The sequence below is a fragment of the Paramormyrops kingsleyae genome, chromosome 1 (assembly GCF_048594095.1).
Source record: "Paramormyrops kingsleyae isolate MSU_618 chromosome 1, PKINGS_0.4, whole genome shotgun sequence".
NCBI lineage: Eukaryota > Metazoa > Chordata > Actinopteri > Osteoglossiformes > Mormyridae > Paramormyrops > Paramormyrops kingsleyae.
In genome coordinates this window covers 63004207-63023482 of record NC_132797.1, presented here as the reverse complement: position 1 = coordinate 63023482, position 19276 = coordinate 63004207, and positions in this window count along the sequence as shown.

Below are 19276 nucleotides of genomic sequence, written 5' to 3'. Positions count from 1 at the left end.
TCCTCAGCGACCGCCAAAGCCACGTTCTGCTTGGCCCGCCGGTACTCATCAGCTGATAAGACTGATAAGACTCCTTCTTCAGCTTGAAGACATCCCTCACTGCTGATGTCTACCAGCGGGTTCAGGGATTGCTGCTGCGACAGGCACCGGCCACCTTACGGCCACAACTCCGGTCAGCCGCCTCCTCCATGGAGGCGCAAAACATGGCCCATTCGGACTCAATGTCCCCCGCCTCCCCCAGAACATCGGCGAAGTTCTGCCGGAGGTAGGAGTTGAAGCTCCTTCTGACAGGGGATTCTGCCAGACATTTCCAGCAGATCCTCACTATATGCTTGGGCCTGCCAGGCCTGACCAGCTTCTTCCCCCACCAGCGGAGCCAACCCACCATCAGGTGGTGATCGGTTGACAGCTCCGCCCCTCTCCTCACCCGAGTGTCCAATACATGCGGCTGCAAGTCTGATGACACGACCTCAAAGTCGATCATTGAACTGCGGCCTAGGGTGTCCTGGTGCCAAGTGCACATATGGACACCCTTATGTTTGAACATAAGAACATAAGAACTATACAAACGAGAGGAGGCCATTCGGCCCATCGAGCTCACTTGGGGAGAACTTAACTAATAGCTCAGAGTTGTTAAAATCTTATCTAGCTCTGATTTAAAGGAACCCAAGGATTCAGCTTGCACTACATTATCAGGAAGACTATTCCATACTCTGACTACACGCTGTGTAAAGAAGTGCTTCCTTAAATCTAGTTTGAAATGTTCTCCCGCTAATTTCCACCTATGGCCACGAGTTCTTGTATTTGAACTAATGCTGAAGTAACTATTTGGTTGAACAGCATCCAAACCTGTTAGAATATTATAGACCTGGATCATGTCCCCCCTCAGTCTCCTTTGCTTGAGGCTGAACAGATTTAGCTCAACTAACCTTTCCTCGTATGACATTCCTCTAAGACCAGGAATCATTCTTGTGGCCCTACGCTGCACCTTTTCTAAGGCCACAATGTCCTTTTTAAGATATGGTGACCAAACCTGCACACAATATTCTAGGTGAGGTCCCACCAAGGAATTGTATAATCTTAGCATTACCTCCCTTGTCTTAAAAACAGCAGCCAGAACATGGTGTTCATTACGGACAATCCGTGACGAGCAAATGTACAATAACAAAACACCACTTGGGTTCAGATCGGGGGTGCCATTCCTCCCAATCACGCCCCTCCAGGTCTCACTGTCATTGCCCACATGAGCATTGAAGTCCCCCAGCAGAACAACAGTCAGTACCCGTCACCCCACCTGAAGGCAAAGGGAGGCTAGCCTCTTGTCCACCACGGTAAATCCCAATGCACAGGTGCCCAGCCAGGGGGCAATAAGTATGCCCACCCCTGCTCGGTGCTTCTCCCCACGAGCAACTCCAGAGTGAAGGAGGGTCCAACCCCCCTTGAGGAGACTGGTTCCAGAGCCCAAGCCATGCATCAAGGTGAGCCCGACTATATCTAGTTGGAACCTCACAGCCTCGCACAGCAGCTCAGGGTCCTTCCATGCCAGAGAGGTGACATTCTATGTCCCTTGAGCTAGCTTCTACTGCTGAGGATTGGACTGCCAAGGTCCCCGCCTTCGGCCACTGCCCATACTCACACTGCACCCTAACCCTTTGGCCCCTCCTACAGGTGGTGAGCCCATTGGAGGGGGGACCCACATGCCTTCTTTGGGCTGTGCCCGGCCAGGTCCCATGAGTGCAGGCCTGACCACCAGGCACGGGCCCTGGTGACCCATGTCCAGGCAAGGGAAAACGTGAATAGATGTTGTTTGTCATCATAAGCGGTCTAATGAGCTGCACTTCATCTGGTTCCTCACCCAGGACCTGTTTGATTTGGGTGACCCTACCAGGGGCATAAAGCCCCGGGCAACTTAGCTCCTGGGATCATTAGAACATGCAAACCCCTCCACCATGATAAGGTGTCGGCAGAGGAGAATCATATAGTCTAATAAATTCTAATGAATGTGTTATAATAAATTAAGCTAATGGACCAAATGTACAGTTAGAGGTGGGTTGGAAATATCTTAAGGGCTAGCAAGGGTGGCAACTGGCTGTCTGTCCCTGGGCCCCAGGACATCACCTCTGAGGACATCACACAGCTGGAATGCAAACAGAAGCTGTTGTCTGAGTCAATAATTTAAAAGATTGCCTTTTAGAGGAATGTATAAGAACCAAGCCTTTCTTTTGTTCATGGGTTCACTTCTTTGGAACGGGGATGCTCTGCTTCTTTGCTGTCAGCTCTGGGCGTGCCCTTCTTTAATGTTACTGAAGTCATGTCAGCGTAATGTACTTTGTGCCTGGTGCCGAACAGAATGTAGAGGAAGAAAAGTGAGTACAGGTTTTTACTTCCACAAAGGGAACACTACACACACACACACGTGGACAAATTTGTTGGTACCCTTCCACAAAAAAAAACAAAAAACACAACTATCTCTAAAATAGCTTGAAACTGACAAAAGTTTAATGGCATCCCTTTATTGCATAATTAATACAAATCAGACTTTGCTTTTGATTATTGATTCCGTTGAATATTTTAATTAAGCAAATGAAAATGGCACAGAAAAAAAGATGGTACCCTTAATATATTATGGCACCACCTTTTCCAGTAATCACTGCCAAAAAGTGTACTTCGCAATGAGACGTCTGCATTTGCCAGCAGGTGGTTTGGCCCACTCTTCCAGAGCAAACTGCTCAAGCTGTCTCAGGTTTGAAGGGTGGCGTCTCCACACTGCAATTTTCAGATCTTTTCATAGATGTTCAATGGGATTAAGATTTGGGCTTGTTTTTTTCTCAGCCATTCTTGAGTGCTTTTAGAAGTATGTTTTGGGTCATTATGCTGTTGGATGACCCATGACTTGTGACTGTGGCTGAGCTTTCTGACACTATAGGCAGTATGTTTCACTCTAGGATGCCTTGGTATTCTTGAGGCTTCATTGTGCCCTGCACAGATTCAAGGTTCCCCGTGCCAGATGCAGCAAAGCAGCCTCAAAACAAAACTGAGCCCCCTCCATGTTTCACAGTAGGTATGATGCTCTTTTCTTTTAAAGCTTAATTTTTCCTTCTGTAAACATAGAGCTGATGTGACTGACCAAAAAGCTCCAGTTTTGTCTCATCAGTCCAAAGGACATTCTCCCAGAAATGTTGGGGTTTGTGAACATGCATTTTGCCGAATTCACCCTTTTTGTGTTTTTCTATCAATAGTGGAGCCCATTATTGTTCAAAATGTGACAGATGGTGTGATCAGAAAGTGATGTACCGTGACCTTGGAGCTCAGCCTGAATGGTTTTGGAGATGATCTTATAGCCTTTACCTTAAACATGGTTGTCTATAATCTTCTTTCTGAGCTCCTCAGACAGCTCTCTCTGGTTCATGTTCAGTGTGGTGCACACAATGATACCAAACAACATAATAGCATGTTATTTCCCTTTAAATAGGCTGAATGGATGATGAAAAACTTGAAGACATCTGTGATACTAATTGAGGATAAACTCTTAGTTTGAAATATCACTATAATGCAAGGATAAATAGTCTATTTATGGGGTACCAACAAATCTAGCCATACTATTTTAGCATATCTTTGTAAAACAAACAAATCTGTCAGCGATCTGGCCGGGTTTGGTGCGTGGCAGAGGCATGGTGCAGCTAGCAGGAAGGGAACGTGGTGGATGACCCACTTGCGGCTTGCTGGGAAATCAGGGCTTTATTAACAAACTGGGGGCCTCTTTTCCACTTTCGAGGTAGTCTGACATGCCTTGACATTTTAAAATATTTCACCTATCTAAAAAACATTTATCCCAAAGTGTTACATTTGCTTTTATTTAGCACAAACTCAGCACCAATAATCTGAGACCTCTTAGAATGTTATTATTCTATTTTTTGTTAAAATCAACTTTAAACATATAGTTTTCAAAAACCTATTTTCAGACATGCTGAGAAATTGTAAAAAATCACATTATAGACATTTCTAGGTAAGACTTTTGAGCTCTGAAGCTTATAGACACAGGGGTTGGCTACACATAGGTGAAAGTGACATTCTGAAATTTTATGTAGTTTGATTACTAAAGTGTTAGCACTTTAGAGTGACACTCTTTTTCTCAAAGTCAGTGGCCTTCACAATGAATATTGATGAGATAGGTGTCCTCACACCTGTAGTAGTTTGCATGCTGTCAATGGCCCATCAGTCTGGAATGTCACTGCACCCCACTGTCATGAAGCGTGGTCGGCGGACGGACAGAAAGGCAATGGGAGCCGGTCAGACGGGCAAACGGGGTTTAATGGGATAGACAGGGCTGACGATCACAGGCAGGGTAACACCACACTACACACGTCAATGACTGGGGACTACTGACTCAGACACGGACTAAATACAAGAGACAAGCTAGACTTAACAGGACACAGGCGATCACAATTAGGGCTGAACATGAGGTAACGAGGTGGGCGTGGCACACATCAGGAGCAGACGGAGCGGATCATGACACCCACACTCATCACTTTGGAAAGGCAGTTTGAAACGCAAGAAAAGTAGCAACAATAAAATCCCTTTCACAGTTTATTGGTAGATGGAATGAAAAATGAAAAACTGTTACTATATAAATATAGAAAGCGATAAATATGATGCAGTGACTATTATTAACGCTCTGGGGACGAGGGCATCGTCGACCGCGTATCTTTCTCGTGTATTTCAGTTTATATCTCGCTGAAATCATTATGTAAAATCATGAAAAAAACACTGACTAAATCCGTTATCTGTCTTCTTTTCAAAACTTCCATTGTCAGAAGTATTAAAGTTTTTAAAATTAGGTTAAATAAGCAAAAAAGCAAATCGTGTCACCTTTCTTTGTTTTACTTGTATCGCGAGCGTTTAGGACCGCTCTCAGCGGAAGATCGCTATTCACGTTCTAAATACGCTGCGTTTGAATCGGCGACCACGTGATTGCAGGCACACAGGCTTAGCCATAGATATCTATGGGCTTAGCCCACTGAGCCATGAACGCAGTTATGAGCTTCGCTGCTGAAAGTGGCAACACTGGCGCAAAGCTTCAGCTGCAGAGACGTATCCGTGTGCTATATTGTAGCCGATCAGTGTAAACACTACCCAGACACGTGCTCTTGTTTATTTCGGTCAAAATGGGCGTATTCACATATTTCTTTACCCAATACTAACTGTCGGATTATCATGTTATTATCATGCGAATAGCGCGATTTGCAAGTGGGTGGGCGATAAGAGCCGCTTCGAGACGCAGACGCTTAAGTCAGTCACTCTTGTTCTTTCAATTCGTATCACGAAGCTGTAAAAATATATTTAGTTTCTACCTATATATATTTGAAAAGTAGACCGTCCAAGGTTTCTGAGAGTATTTTTAAAATGTGTATATGACAAAAACTCGCGGAGTTATTTAAACGGTTTTGCGAAATTTCTGTCAGATCCCGCCGGCGGGACCGCCGACCCCAAGGGGTCACACATCCGTGTGAAATGTTCTGCACAAATAACCGTATCTTGTCTTTGCTATTTTAGTAATAATCTTTCAAAGTAGACAGTGACTAAACAACATATAAAAATATCTTCCTGTTCATTTTATTTTAACGGATTTTTTTTTCCAATTACAGTCATTGCATTTCATGTTTCACCTTTGTAATATGCGTACACTGTTATTTTACAGTAAAATACTGTTATAACGGATTTGGCAAAACATGGTGGAGGGGTTTGCATGTTCTAATGATCCCAGGAGCTAAGTTGCCCGGGGCTTTATGCCCCTGGTAGGGTCACCCAAATCAAACAGGTCCTGGGTGAGGAACCAGATGAAGTGCAATTACAGTCATTGCATTTCATGTTTCACCTTTGTAATATGCGTACGCTGTTATTTTACAGTAAAATACTGTTATAACGGATTTGGCAAAACAGTCCGTTATATCCAGAGTTGCTGTATGCCCAGAGCACAACTACAGGACACCATTTACTCATGTCACACCTCAGCAGATACACTTGTGGTATAGATTATTATATTGTACATGTAGTAATCCAACTTTACCTGACCAGATGCGACTGCGATTATTAATAATCCCGACTACGTATCTGCACTGGATATCAACGGTGTTATGCCGAAAAAGGCATCCCTGCCGTAGAACGCATGCCTGTCTCTAAATGACCGATTGGTCGCTGATCTGAAACGAGTTGAGCTACTTTGTCGAGTAAGGCTAGCGTAGTGCTAATCAATAGCCCCAAAAAACCCATAAAACCTAACCATAACCCTAACCCCTAACCCCCAAAAAACCTCTAAAACCCTAACCCCCAAACCCCCCCTAAAACCTTAACCCTAACCACCAAAACACCCCTAAAACCCTAACCCTAACCCCTAAAAAACCCCTGACTCCCAAAAAACCCTTAAAAGCTCAACTCGTCGGAACACCGGCATGCATTCTAAGGCAGGGATGCGTTTTTCGGCATAACAGCTGCACGCCGCACGCGTTGTAGGCGGAACTGCATGTCCGTTATAGCCAAACAAAACTACAGCTAAAAGCGGCCCTGGGGACCAAATTGTTTGTCCATTATATGCGAAATTCCATTATATACGAGTCCGCTATAGCCGATGCTTCATCTGCATGTTCGTAAAGCCGCACAACCGGGACCAGCGGACCTCGTCCATTATAGACGATATTCCGGCCGTTATAAGCGAGTCCACTATAATGGGATTTTACTGTAATTATTTTGGAATTAATTGGAATGCTAAGACATGATTTTATAGGCTTTATTATATTGATTATGCAGCAATCTCAGCTCTGTTCTCCATATTATGGAAGTATCACGCAGAGCTTTACTTCGGAAAAGATGGTTTTTATTCTCTGCTTTCTCGTCTTGCTTTTACTCACAGCACTGGCTACAGGGTTCCATTTTTTATATAGGTATATACAAGACTCATTCCCCCGCTAACTCAAACAAAAACATGTCATTTTGGTACACCTTACAGATTAACAAAACAATTCAATCAGATCATGTAAAATATAATGTCAGTTGAGGACATATAATTCAACAGATTACATGACATGAATAGTAAGATTGCGGAATTTCGTCCGACGGAACGATCTTTTGGGAATCTGTTCCCACACGTCGGACGGTCTTTGAGACAACGCTAAACTAAGCGAGACAGTTAGCCTGGTCCGGACTTGTTCGCAGGCCTAAATTACCATGGTAATTCAGCGGGGATTCATTTAAGACAGGTTGATGGAACAGAACTCTCACTTAAGTAAGACTGACTTGTCGAAATAAGTCAGACTTTCCCTTAAGCCTGCTTCATGGAATACCCCCCTGAAAACACTAGGAACACTACAAAAACAAAGGACCACGAGGGGTCAAAAGCAAAAGGGATAAACAAAGACCAAGTACAAATGGGGCAGGCGGGCAAGCTACAAAATAACAGAATATTCAATATCAGTAACAAACATCAAACAATCAATGAACCACTGGAGAAATAAACAGAGGCAGGGACTTAAATACAGAGGGGTAATAAGACTAACAAAGGGCAGGTGAGATTAATCAACAAGGGTAGGAAAAACAGGTCACAGGTGAAACTAATAATTAACTCAAAGGAACTAAACAGGGAAACTAAGAACTGACACGTCCGATCCTTGTGTGTGCCACGCCCCCCTCGTTACCTCGTGTTACTTCCTGATTGGTATCACCTGTTGCCTGTTATTCTCTGCTTGTCCTGTGTATTTAGTCCGCATTCAAGTCTGTTTCCCTAGGTCTGTCATTGACGTTACGTGTCTTTGTGTTGGAGTTCCCCGCGTATAATACCGCAGTGAAGTTGGTTTTATGTTTGATATTCGCCACATTTACTTTTATTTAAACTGCAAAATCTTTGGGATCATGACGGCAATTCTTTTCAGATTATGCTCCACATGTGAAGTTAAACGAGGAAAATATTTCACACTTTACAATTTATCCAACTGCAATATTGATACATGGTTATAGGTCACAGAGAGCTGGGGTTCTGGAAAACAGATGACTGTGAAAATTTCCTGAAAGGGTGTGAAAGATGAGGGCCAGAGGAACTCATTGAACTTGGTTTGATGTTGATTGGCTTAAAAATGAAGGAGGTATTACAATTTATCCAACAGCAATATTCATAGAAGGTTAGATAGTGGACTTTAGTACCAAACAGGAGAGGAACTACCAAACCCCCGTCATCAACAAGAGCCCAGTGGAGAGAGTGGACAGCTTCAGATACCTCGGTGTCCACATCACGCAGGCCCTGTCATGGTACTATCACATCAGCAACGTGGTGAAAAAGGCCCGGCAGCGTCTCTTCCACCTCAGACATTTGAGAGACTTCAGACTGCCCTCCAGAGTGCTCAGGAATTTCTACTCCTGCACCATAGAGAGCATCCTGACCAGAAACATCACGACCTGGTTCGGAAACAGCACCATGCAGGACAGACGAGCTCTACAGAGGGTGGTGCGATCAGCTGAGTGCATCATCCGCACCGAGCTCCCAGACCCGCACTCAATTTACAGCAAGCGGTGCTGGACCAGGGCCAGGAAGAAGGACCTCAGCCACCCCAGCAATGGACTGTTCTCTCTGAGGTCTGGAAAGCGATTCCGCTCCCTGAAGACCAATACAGAAAGACTGAGGAGGAGCTTCTTCCCGCAGGCGATACGGTCTCTAAATCAGTACACCACACAGTACTGATCCATTTTGCACATCCACATATATGCTTTCAGGCATATTTGCACACCCCCTAGACATTTCTATGTTCTATTTATATTCACTTCATTCCCACACAAAGATTTTTAATATTTTTCTTGTATTGTATATTTTGGTTTTGTACATATATTTTATTCTTAGTCAAATTTACTTTCTATTTTCTTTTTCATATTTATTTCCTATTACTAATCTCTTTTATTATTATTCTATCTCTTATTACTCATCTCTTACTTTAAGGTCACGGGCAGTCGTCCAAGCATTTCACTGCATATCGTATTGTATATGACTGTGTATGTGACAAATAAAATTTGAATTTGAATTTTATAGGACACATACTGTACAAGTGGTGTTATGCTGATTGGCATTGTACTTTCAAGACGGTCCCTAAATTTTCCGGCAGTTTTGTGTGAGCAGAAGGATATTCCCATCTTGCTTTGTATTCTTAATTCATATTGCTGGAAAATGTGGAGCTAACTTATAGTGTGAAATATTTTCCTCGTTTAACTTCACATGTGGAGCCTAATATGAAAAGAATTGCCGTCATGATCCCGGTTTAAATGGCGAATATCGAACATAAAACCAACTTCACCGCGGTACGAAACCACCCCTTTTGATTCATATTCACAGCTTCCGTCGCCTGCTTCGCGTCCCGATCGTGACACTAACCAAGAAAAAGGGAAAGCAGAATCTAACACTGGGAATAACAAAAACCGATAAGGAAGGCTCAAAACAAGAAACCAAAACTGAATACAAAATCACACAACTGAACTCAGGGACGTCACTAGGATTGAAAGACAAGGGGGGCTTAGCCCCCAGGGTTGTAGGAAGGAATTAGCGCGTATAGAGGGCTGAAAAATTTTCAACAAACCTAAACAGGCTTCTTTAATTTTATTATCTCATTAATCTAGAAGGCTCCACCCTGAGGAAAACGACAACAACAAAACAAATAATCTCTTTACCTGTAAAGCTCCACCAGTCTTAATCATGCATTTACAGAGTTACTGGGTGAGATGACGTTAGATATATGGTATCATGTGATGCAACATCTTGTCCACAAGATGGCAGTGTGTGCTAAGCTAAGCCGCAGGCGATACTGCAGTCCTTGGTTTGTGGATGCACTTAGTAGTAATGTATGCAATGAGCTTATTTACACCAGGTTGTTTCAGCCCCAGCATTAGTAAATGGTCACCCTGATTGTTACACTTCAGCTAGTGTTAAAAGTGGCGCAGCAGGTAACATAACATTTCAGGAAATTAACTTGAATTGACCATGTTATAGTTCCTTTGAGTAAAGTACTTCAGTAAAATACCCACCTGTTTTAATGGCTGAAGTAAATAACCATGTAAAACTTAGAGAAACCTACACCCCTGCTGAGTTCAGTTCCCAGTCACTTTCTAACTACCCTGCTGCTGCTGTGGAAACAAGGCTCTCAAGTTTCATCAAAAGTTTGGAGTGAGATTGCATTAGGAGTGAAACGTGTGTCTCACGGTCAATGTGTGAGACTTGAGATCCCTGCCTACTGCGTCCATCGTCCTTGCTAACTTCCATCTTTTCTGCACTCCATCTGTGTGGGCATCCATGTAATAACATGCCTGCAACGGAATCGCATGTAACATATTTTGTAATATATCTGGATACACTAAATGTTATTTTCTGATTGGCTGGTAGGTGGCTATTAACTCTGTATAACTCGATACAGTTATGTAATAAAAATGTATCGACTGAGTATCCTTCATGCCTCTCGGATGTAGTAGAGCTGTTTGCTGGGACTTTTAGCAGACACGGGGCCTCCCTGGAGACAGCTTGGAGCATCTGTGAGCAGATAAGGGCAACTGCAATGTGAACGTCCATTACGTAATGCAGATGAATCTGCGAGAGATTCTCGGGAAGATCCAAATGTTCAGGCAGATTTCTAGGCGTCATCTTCAGTGTTCAGAGACTTCAGGGTCCATCAGTGTGATCTTAACATACTGAAGAATGATGGCGAAAAGGTAAATCTGCTGTTATGTTGGGGTTCTTATACTGGCAGCTGTTGAGATTTCAGACTCGGGGACGTACATTGCAAGTTCTACCTAATCAGAATTCCCTTTACTAGCCAGGTAGGCCTACATGAACTAGGAATTTATCTTAGCAGAAAAATAATAAACACACTAATAAATAAGAGCAAAAATATGAGCAAATCAGTACAGATTGCAGTCAGCAGATTAGTATTTACAAAATGTGCAATGCATATAAATATCCAAGTAAAGGTGGAAGATTAAATACTGCTTGCACACTTAGTTGGACACTTGTACACATTAGACGTTTTGTAAATATCGATTCAAATCCTTGTCGAATATGAATGAAAAATGGCAGGGAAAGCCCTTTTCTTTGGAAGAGACCGGGGTACCCAAGGAAGGTCACAAACAGATGGGAAGGTCAGGCAAACTCCTGTGTCCTTCTGGCTCCAGACTCAGACATACAACCCTGGGGCTGTCAGGCATCGACAGTACTTGCGGAGCCTGACCACGGAGGCATTCCAGGAAGACTGATCTGGTCCAGCATCGAAGACGATTTGACGGTCAGTCACTAAGCAGAGAGAGTGTACTTTCTGTACACCTGTTCACCACGCTTTGGTTTTCTGAACGTCTGGCCCGCAGACAGACTGCTCTAGTTTTGTGAGTGGCAAGAGATCGGTGCGTAGTAGCAGCAATATACCATAGAAAAAAAAAGACTGATGTCGAGTTCAGTAATTACAATATGCACAGTTCATTTATTAATTCATGAGGTAAAATTGAATGAGTTTTTTTTTAATTAGATCTGCGAGCAGGGAATGGAAAATTACAAACCTTTTCTGTCGCCATTAGCTCTTAGAGCTCTGGGGATTGAACGCAACGCCCTCCAAACGGTGATCTCCACAGCGATCACAGATAAGCTCGCCATTGCCCCCTAGTGCCTCAGCCGCTGGCTCTTAGAGTGATAGAGTCTTGGACTGCAGATAGGGGTCCTCGCTGCCATAAGCTGGGTCAAACTGGCTCGCTCAGCCCATGCTGTGAGTGTGTAACGTGATATGTTCAGAGCAGCTGAATGGCACAGCGACTGTGCCCTGCATGTAATCGTGGGCTGGTGCTTCAGGGGGCTGATATTCCCACTAACTCAATAAAACTTGTTCTGCTTTAATTCAATATTATATAACCAAATCATTTCAATGCCTGAATCTATTTGCTGCTATTTGTTAAGAAAATAGCAAGAATAACCTTAACGGTAATAATGTTATTACAGCCGCTTTTTTCTTCGCTCTCCTTCTTTCTCTCCCCCTCCACTAGTCTCTCTCTCTCTCTCTCTGTCTTTCTCTGTATTTCTGTGTCTTTTACTCCCCTCTTGATCTTTTTTCTGCTCCATCTCTCCTTCCATTTCGTCCAATCACAACCCTCTGCTGAGGGACGTGGTTGAACCAATAAATCTCCCCAGCCTCCCCTTGCACCATCTGAAGTAATCCTGAGAATAAAGCTCAGATTCGGAGGCTGCCGCAGTGTGAGAGTGACGATGGTCTTCTTGGGTGCCCTCTACAGGGCTGCCATGTATTTCGACAGGGAATCGTGGACGGGAAATGGGCATCCCTGTATATGTGATACTACATACGTTAAGTAGCCCCAGTTATGGTTAACATCTTGTATTACTGCCCGGTGATCACTAATTAGTGCCATCCTCACTGTTACTAACTTGTTCTTGAGTCGTTGCACTGTTACCATCTGGCCCTCTAGAGGGCAGTGTTATCACACTGTTCCAGAAAGCTAGCATTACAGCTCTTATGATTTGGGCATGCAAAACTGATATATATATATATACACTTTAATTTAAAATATAAATAACTTGGAATAACAGATTAATAATGTAGCACAAATACTGGTATATACTGCATATGTGGAGATGTAGCATATAGAAAAAATATAATTAGAGTCAGAATGGCAGATGACATCATTAGCTGGGATAATTTAGCATGTCGCTAACGAGCCAGGTCTCGTCTCTCAGCAGTGTCACATGTCACATGTCAGTGCGGAGAGGAGCAGCAGGGCTTCAATCACCAGCCCGTCAAGCCGCCATCTCTGCCAGGCAGCTTCCTTACGCCCCCCGGTGTCGCCTGGGGCGGCAGGCATGTCAGGAAGCGGTGCTGGTCCGGACGGAGCCCTGGATGATGCGAGGGGCGCCAGCCTGGCTGCATCTCCCTCCTTTGGCACCAATTATGGAACTGCTTCCACGGAGACAGGCAGCGTTGGCGGTGGGCTGTGGTCAGTACCTCGCAACGGGTGCAGGAGAGCGTGGACAGGAGGTGCCATGTTGGATGGATGTCGGACAAACGTGCATGACGGGTTCATTGCTAGCGAGCGTGTCAGGCTGTCAGGGCCTTGCTAACCCAGGGCGCCATTATCCACCATGCTCCTCCTTTGCCGGGGATCTCAGAGAAACTGCGAGGGGCGGAGAGACGGAGACGCACCCAGATGCAGTTTTTATGGCAGCTATTAAACAGAACTAACTGAAATTTAATGCAATTTAAACCAAGTCTTACCACTCCGAAAGTCAGGGTGTGTGTTACACCAGTGTGAGAGTTCCATGCTGATGACATCAGACCTGCCGGCAGCAGTTACGGGGGACAGCTTCTCCCTGATCAGAAGTGAAACTTCAGCCCTGTCGAATTCCCCCGCAGTAGGAAGCAGGTGGGGGTGCAGTGCTCTGGTTCACACCAAAACATCTCACAACATCACGACTACCAGACGTCTCTCAGAATGAGGAAATCCTGAGTCATAAAAAAACGACCTGTCCCATTTTCTGATGGGGGCTAAAGCTGAGCCTGTCAAACTTCATGTCAAAATCCTGCTTTCAGCCTTTTTTAGGTCCCAAACAAATCCCGTCCCCCAACCTATCAATAGAGGAGAAATGAATGAAGAAATACCAGCCCTGTGGGACGACACTAGCCAGAACTGCTAAGAGGACACTTTCGCTTCAGGAGGTGGCTGGAGACATCCATTATCGATCCAGAAATGTCTATTTACCACAGCGTGGTGACTGCTGCAACCCCTCACCAGCACAGTGTGCCCAGTGTGTAGGTCACCATGTACACTCACCAGTGTGAAGGAAGTTTGTCCTGCATCTCCTCTTAGTAGAAGCATTTAGAGTGAGAAGCACTAGCCTGCAGGAAAACAGGTTCGGAAAAGGCAGTTAGCAAGAAGCGGAACCCCTTTTCCTGTAGCAGGCTTGAGCACGGTGGAGGCTGTTATCTGAAAGAGTAGCATAGTCAGATGCCCTCTGCACAACGACAACACCCCAGCATCTGGTTCTCCCAGCCAGCCTTCGGTTCCGCCAGCATCTCCTCCACCTCCGGCTCGTGGAGGGAACGTGTATGTGCAGACCCTCTCAGCTGGGCCACGAGCAGATGAGACGGGGGGATCTACACCAGGACCCCTGAAGCGAGAGAGGGCCACCTGCATCCCCCAAGCCCTCCACATTTCTGCGGCACTTTTATTTATTTAATATCGGTGTGAAAGGTCAGCATTTCATCAGACCACCATGCTGTGGTTTTAAATCATTTCCAAGCATTTTCCAAAACTGTTTACCCAGCACAGGGTCACAGTGAACCTGGAGCCAAGCCCAGAAAGCATATGGTAGGAGGCAGGGGACAACCTAGATGGGGCACCAGTTTTCTTTAACTTAGTTGTAGTTTTTTATTTAACTCATTCAATTTATTCCTTGTTAGAAATACATGTCATGCAACAAACTAAAACAATCAAAATCCATTGTTAATAGATGATTATAGTTACTTCATTACTTAACATAACAAATGAGCTCGGCAATGGACTGGCATCCTGTCCAGGGTGTACCCCATGCGGGGTGTGCCCACCTAGGGTGGGCCCCATCCAAGGTGTACCCTATCCAACATGGGCCCTATCCAGGGTGTACCCCATCTAGGGTGGGCCCCATGCAAGGTGTACCCTATCCAACATGGGCCCTATCCAGGGTGTACCCCATCTAGGGTGGGCCCCATATAAGGTAGGTCCCAGCCTTGTGCTTTATGCTGCCATTATCAGGCATGTGGTTTCTCAACATGACCCTGATCAGGTTTTTCACTCTGAAGATGGATGGATGGATGGGCATCACAGACAACTTTTTAGTTATATTTACCCATCTATACATACAGAAATCTTCATCATCAGTTTTAAAGGGATTCACACTTGGTCCACCATACAGAAAGCAAGCCTCACACACTGGGTGTGGCTTCTTCCTGAAGTGACATTCAAATCCCTGATAACCGGAGTCAGAATCAATGGCTGCCTTTCCCCAGGAGCTTTCCGTGCCAGCTGTCCAGCTCACAGAGTACATTGTGGGTGTTTCATTAACATAGTGAATCGAAACAGCTGGATCCGATTTCTGAGCATATACTCTGTATATACAAAGACAGTTAAGGTGTGGATCTGCAATTGGGCTAATCAGCTATATTACACATCGCTATGCCCTGTTCCTGCACACACCCTGGGTAATGAAAGCCAGCTGGCCCAGATTGGCCTAGTCTCACTCTTATGGTGTAAATAGGGTCAGTGGATGGATGGGAAAGTGGTATATATGCTTATCTTTAATAGCTTTCCCTTTATTTTTAGGGCTTTACACAGTGAAGTAATGCATATTCTGTTCAGTTTATTATTTTCTGGAGATGGTGTTTCATCCTGTTTTTTATTAGACCATGACGTCCGGCGCCCGTGCCCCACCCTTACAGCTGTCCCTCCCCCATCCAAGCATTTTCACTTGCACTGCCTTGTTCCACCTCAGTGATTATCTGCTCCAGTGAAGCCTCTCTTGGCTCCAGATTGGAGTTCACCTGGTGAGTCAGGATTAACTTGCTGACAGAAAGGTAAGTGAGAATCCAGCAGATTCTGAAGAATCTCTGTCTGGTCAAGTTCCCCGATTGTGATGCGCAGAATGTCCGTGTGTGTATGAATAGGACACGTATGTGTATATGAAAGGAATATGCATGGGTTGTCATTTGATTGGATGGATTAACTGACAGAAGTTATTTTGAACAATGTTACCTGAGCAATGATTGGACAGGTTAACTGACAGAGGTTATTCTGAGCATTGTTATCTGAGCAGTGATTGGATGGGCCAACTGACAGGTTATTCTGAGCATTATTACCTGAGCAGTGATTGGATGGGTCAACTGACAGAGGTTATTCTGAGCATTGTTACCTAAGTAGTGATTTGCCTGTTACTGGTGTCCCATCTTATCATGGCTACGAACTCTGAGAAGATTCTAGATCTAGGTTCCAGGAAAAGGCTGAAGTAGCAAGGTGGTGCCCAGGTTTGTGAGGAATCCAGTTAGTGTCAAAGGCGTCTGGCTTTGTCGTGTGCGTCTTTGAGGAGTGCCAGCAGGGAGACATGCCCTCCCCTCTCTTGTCACTCTGTACCAGGTGACACCGCTACACTCAAAAACTCACCCCTCCTTTCTGAAAGATTCAGGATTCATTATGTGCCTTTTGTAGATTTGTACATAAAAATCCTTACTCATGCTATTTGTTCAAGAATAAATAGCTTGAACAGATAATATGGCTAAATATAAATATATGAACTAGATATCAAACAAATGAAGGAAATGGCTGAAAAAGGAAATCTGGCAAAGTGTGATGTGTAGTATGGCTCTGTGCACTACGTGACACATGGAAACACTGTTGCCTCGTGAAGCCTTCGTCACTGCAGAATTCACCTTTTTAATTTTTGTTGAAACTGACTGACATGGCCAGTATAATTTATTGTAAACTTTTCCAGGTAGGCCATTTGGTGCTTGACGTACAGCTGACCTCCATTGTGCTCTTGCTAACAAACACATTTCCTAACAGAAGCATCTTCTTGTGGGAGATTTCCTGTGGTAATAACATTCATAGGGCAGATGAGCTCAGTGACAGCGAAAGTAAATAGTCACTCCCCGCATGTAACTCGATCTTTCACTCCGCCGTCTCCAGAGATTGGAAACAGTTTATTAAATATCTGCCGAAACATTTTAGCTGCTGCACTCTCACTAGAGGGCAGGTCGAGATCCCCAAATCCACCATATTTTTTCTGCTGTCTTGTTTTCTTGCAATATAGAGTCTGTGTGCATCATAGATCATATTCCCATGCGACATTGGTGACGTGTAAACCAGTATGTTTATGTTCACTTTGTGACACCAAATGAATAGAAGCCTCAATGAGTTTATCAAGGTTTTGGGACTGAATTACCTCTGCATTCATGACCTGTTTCCACACTGGTCAAAAAAATGACTCCATAGAACATTCTGGAAGTTGTAACATTTTGCTCCACGCATGTCTGTGAGTAAATGGTCAGCTGGGACTGAAAAGAAGAAATGTGAAATGAGTGTGTTGTTACACATTTGTGTGTTTTATGTATCAGTTAAACTCAAGAAGTGTTTGTGGTTCCTTAAAATGTGATATTTATTACTTCTGGTATTCTCTTATACAAAGTGGGCTCCCAGTATGGCAACCGCAAATGGGGAGACTGGTTTTCACTGGTGTTCCAGCCAAGAAAACTCTCCGGGAGATGGATTCCACGTCTGAAAGGCATATGTTAGTAACGGTAAATGTGCCTAAACAATGTTTTCCAACACATAAGAAAAGCTGTTCGCATCTTGCTGGAGCTGAGTATTTCCCTGGCTGAGATCCCAACACTAAGGCATTACATTTAAGAGGTTGTGGCTATGCTGGGATACCCAGCCTGTTACGGCTATTTATTATCCCTCAAATACTTGGTCCATTACAGCTCTTTCTTAACCATTGGATACCTGGCCCACTAAGGCTCTTTGTTATCCCTCGGATACATGGCCAATTAAGGCTCTTTGTTATCCCTCAGATACCCAGCCTGTTAGAGCTATTTATTATCCCTCAGATGCCTGGCTGATTACAGCTCTTTGATTTCCCTCGGATACGTGGCCCATTACAGCGCTTTGTTATCCCTCAGACTCCCTGCTTATTACAGCTCTTGGTTATCCCTCAGACAACCAGCCCGTTACGGCTCTTTGTTATCCCTCAAATATCTGGTCCCTTACGTTTTTTTTGTTATCCCTTGGATACCCAGCCAGTTATGGCTCTTGGTAATCCCTCAGTTACCTGGCCCGTCACAGCTCTTTGTTATTCCTTGGATATCTGGCCCATTACGGCTATTTGTTATCCCTCAGATACCCAGCTTGTTATGGCTCTTTGTTATCCCTCAGATACCTGGCCTGTTAAGGCTCTTTCCCACCCTGTGTATGAGACTCACCCACTCACAGCAACGAAGGACTGGGTCAACACTACCCAGTGACATCTCGAACAGGCAGTACTGGTTGAAGCCCAAATATAGCAACTACAGAAGGGTCAGCACTAGCACCACCTGTCTGAGACAAAGTGAAATTGGCTTGTTAAGTAGGTGCCCTAGATGGCCGCCTATGTCATCTTATGGACTGACCAACACTGCATACAGAATCACTGTACTATTCTCCTTTTCCTCCTGCCACCCTCTCTGCATTCTGGGATATCTGGAACCTCAGCATTTCCTAGTTTTTTTTCCTGCAGTGTAACTTAGAGAGAGGTTCTTTTAGTGACCCTTCTGCAGAAGCTGGGCAGTAACCCTGACATCTCACCCTTTGAGTTTCAATTGGAAAATAGGTAACAACAGCTGCTTAGTGAGGCTTTTCCATGTCAATGCAGCATGTTCCTGGTGATACATTCACTATTCTTTCTCCAACCCTCTGGAATTACAGAACTCAAGGGCTCTTTTTAACAACCCTGGATGGACCTCCATTAGACCCAGTAGGTGCTTGTGCTTCTTAAATTCTTTGCCCTACTTTTTCACCCTGAAGTGTGCAGCCCTCCAACCAAGGCCCTGGCAGCACATGTACCAAACAAACAGCCTGTCCTCCATTGGGGGGGTCTCAAGTGTGGCTAACAATAATGTAATTCATGATGAAATTATTGTCAGCCAGATTCTGTTCTATGGGCCTTACACTTGGTGACCGTGTTCAGGGAGGACATGCAGCCGTTTATGTGGGTCCCTGTCGCCAGCGCCTCCTGGGATAGGCTCTAGAGTTGAGTACTCATAGAAATAGATGAGTAGATGGATTTTACTTAGACAATAACATATGCTAAGGACAAAGTTGATTTGAGCTCACCGACCATGCTGTACTGAAAAGAAATTCCACGGACTTCAGTCGTGTGGTCATCAAAAATGATTCAAATTCTGACGAAGGAGATTCTTTTGTCTTCCTATGTACCAATATGTCTTCCTAGAGCAGAAGGCAAAGGCCTGTGGTCATGCTGTCTTCTAATCTTTGCCGCCCATTGAACCCTGATCTTCATCCACAATGCTTTGCACTTAAAAGATGGTCGTGTCCGCAGAGATTTGCTGCCTATCCCATGTCATTGTTCTTCTCCTGCCTACCCTACGGGGCGTGTTAAGGTGTGCATCATAAACGGACGTGTTAAGGTAAATAAAGAAGAACAGGGCAAATTGGGCCAGTGTTCACGCTCATGTTTCCCACA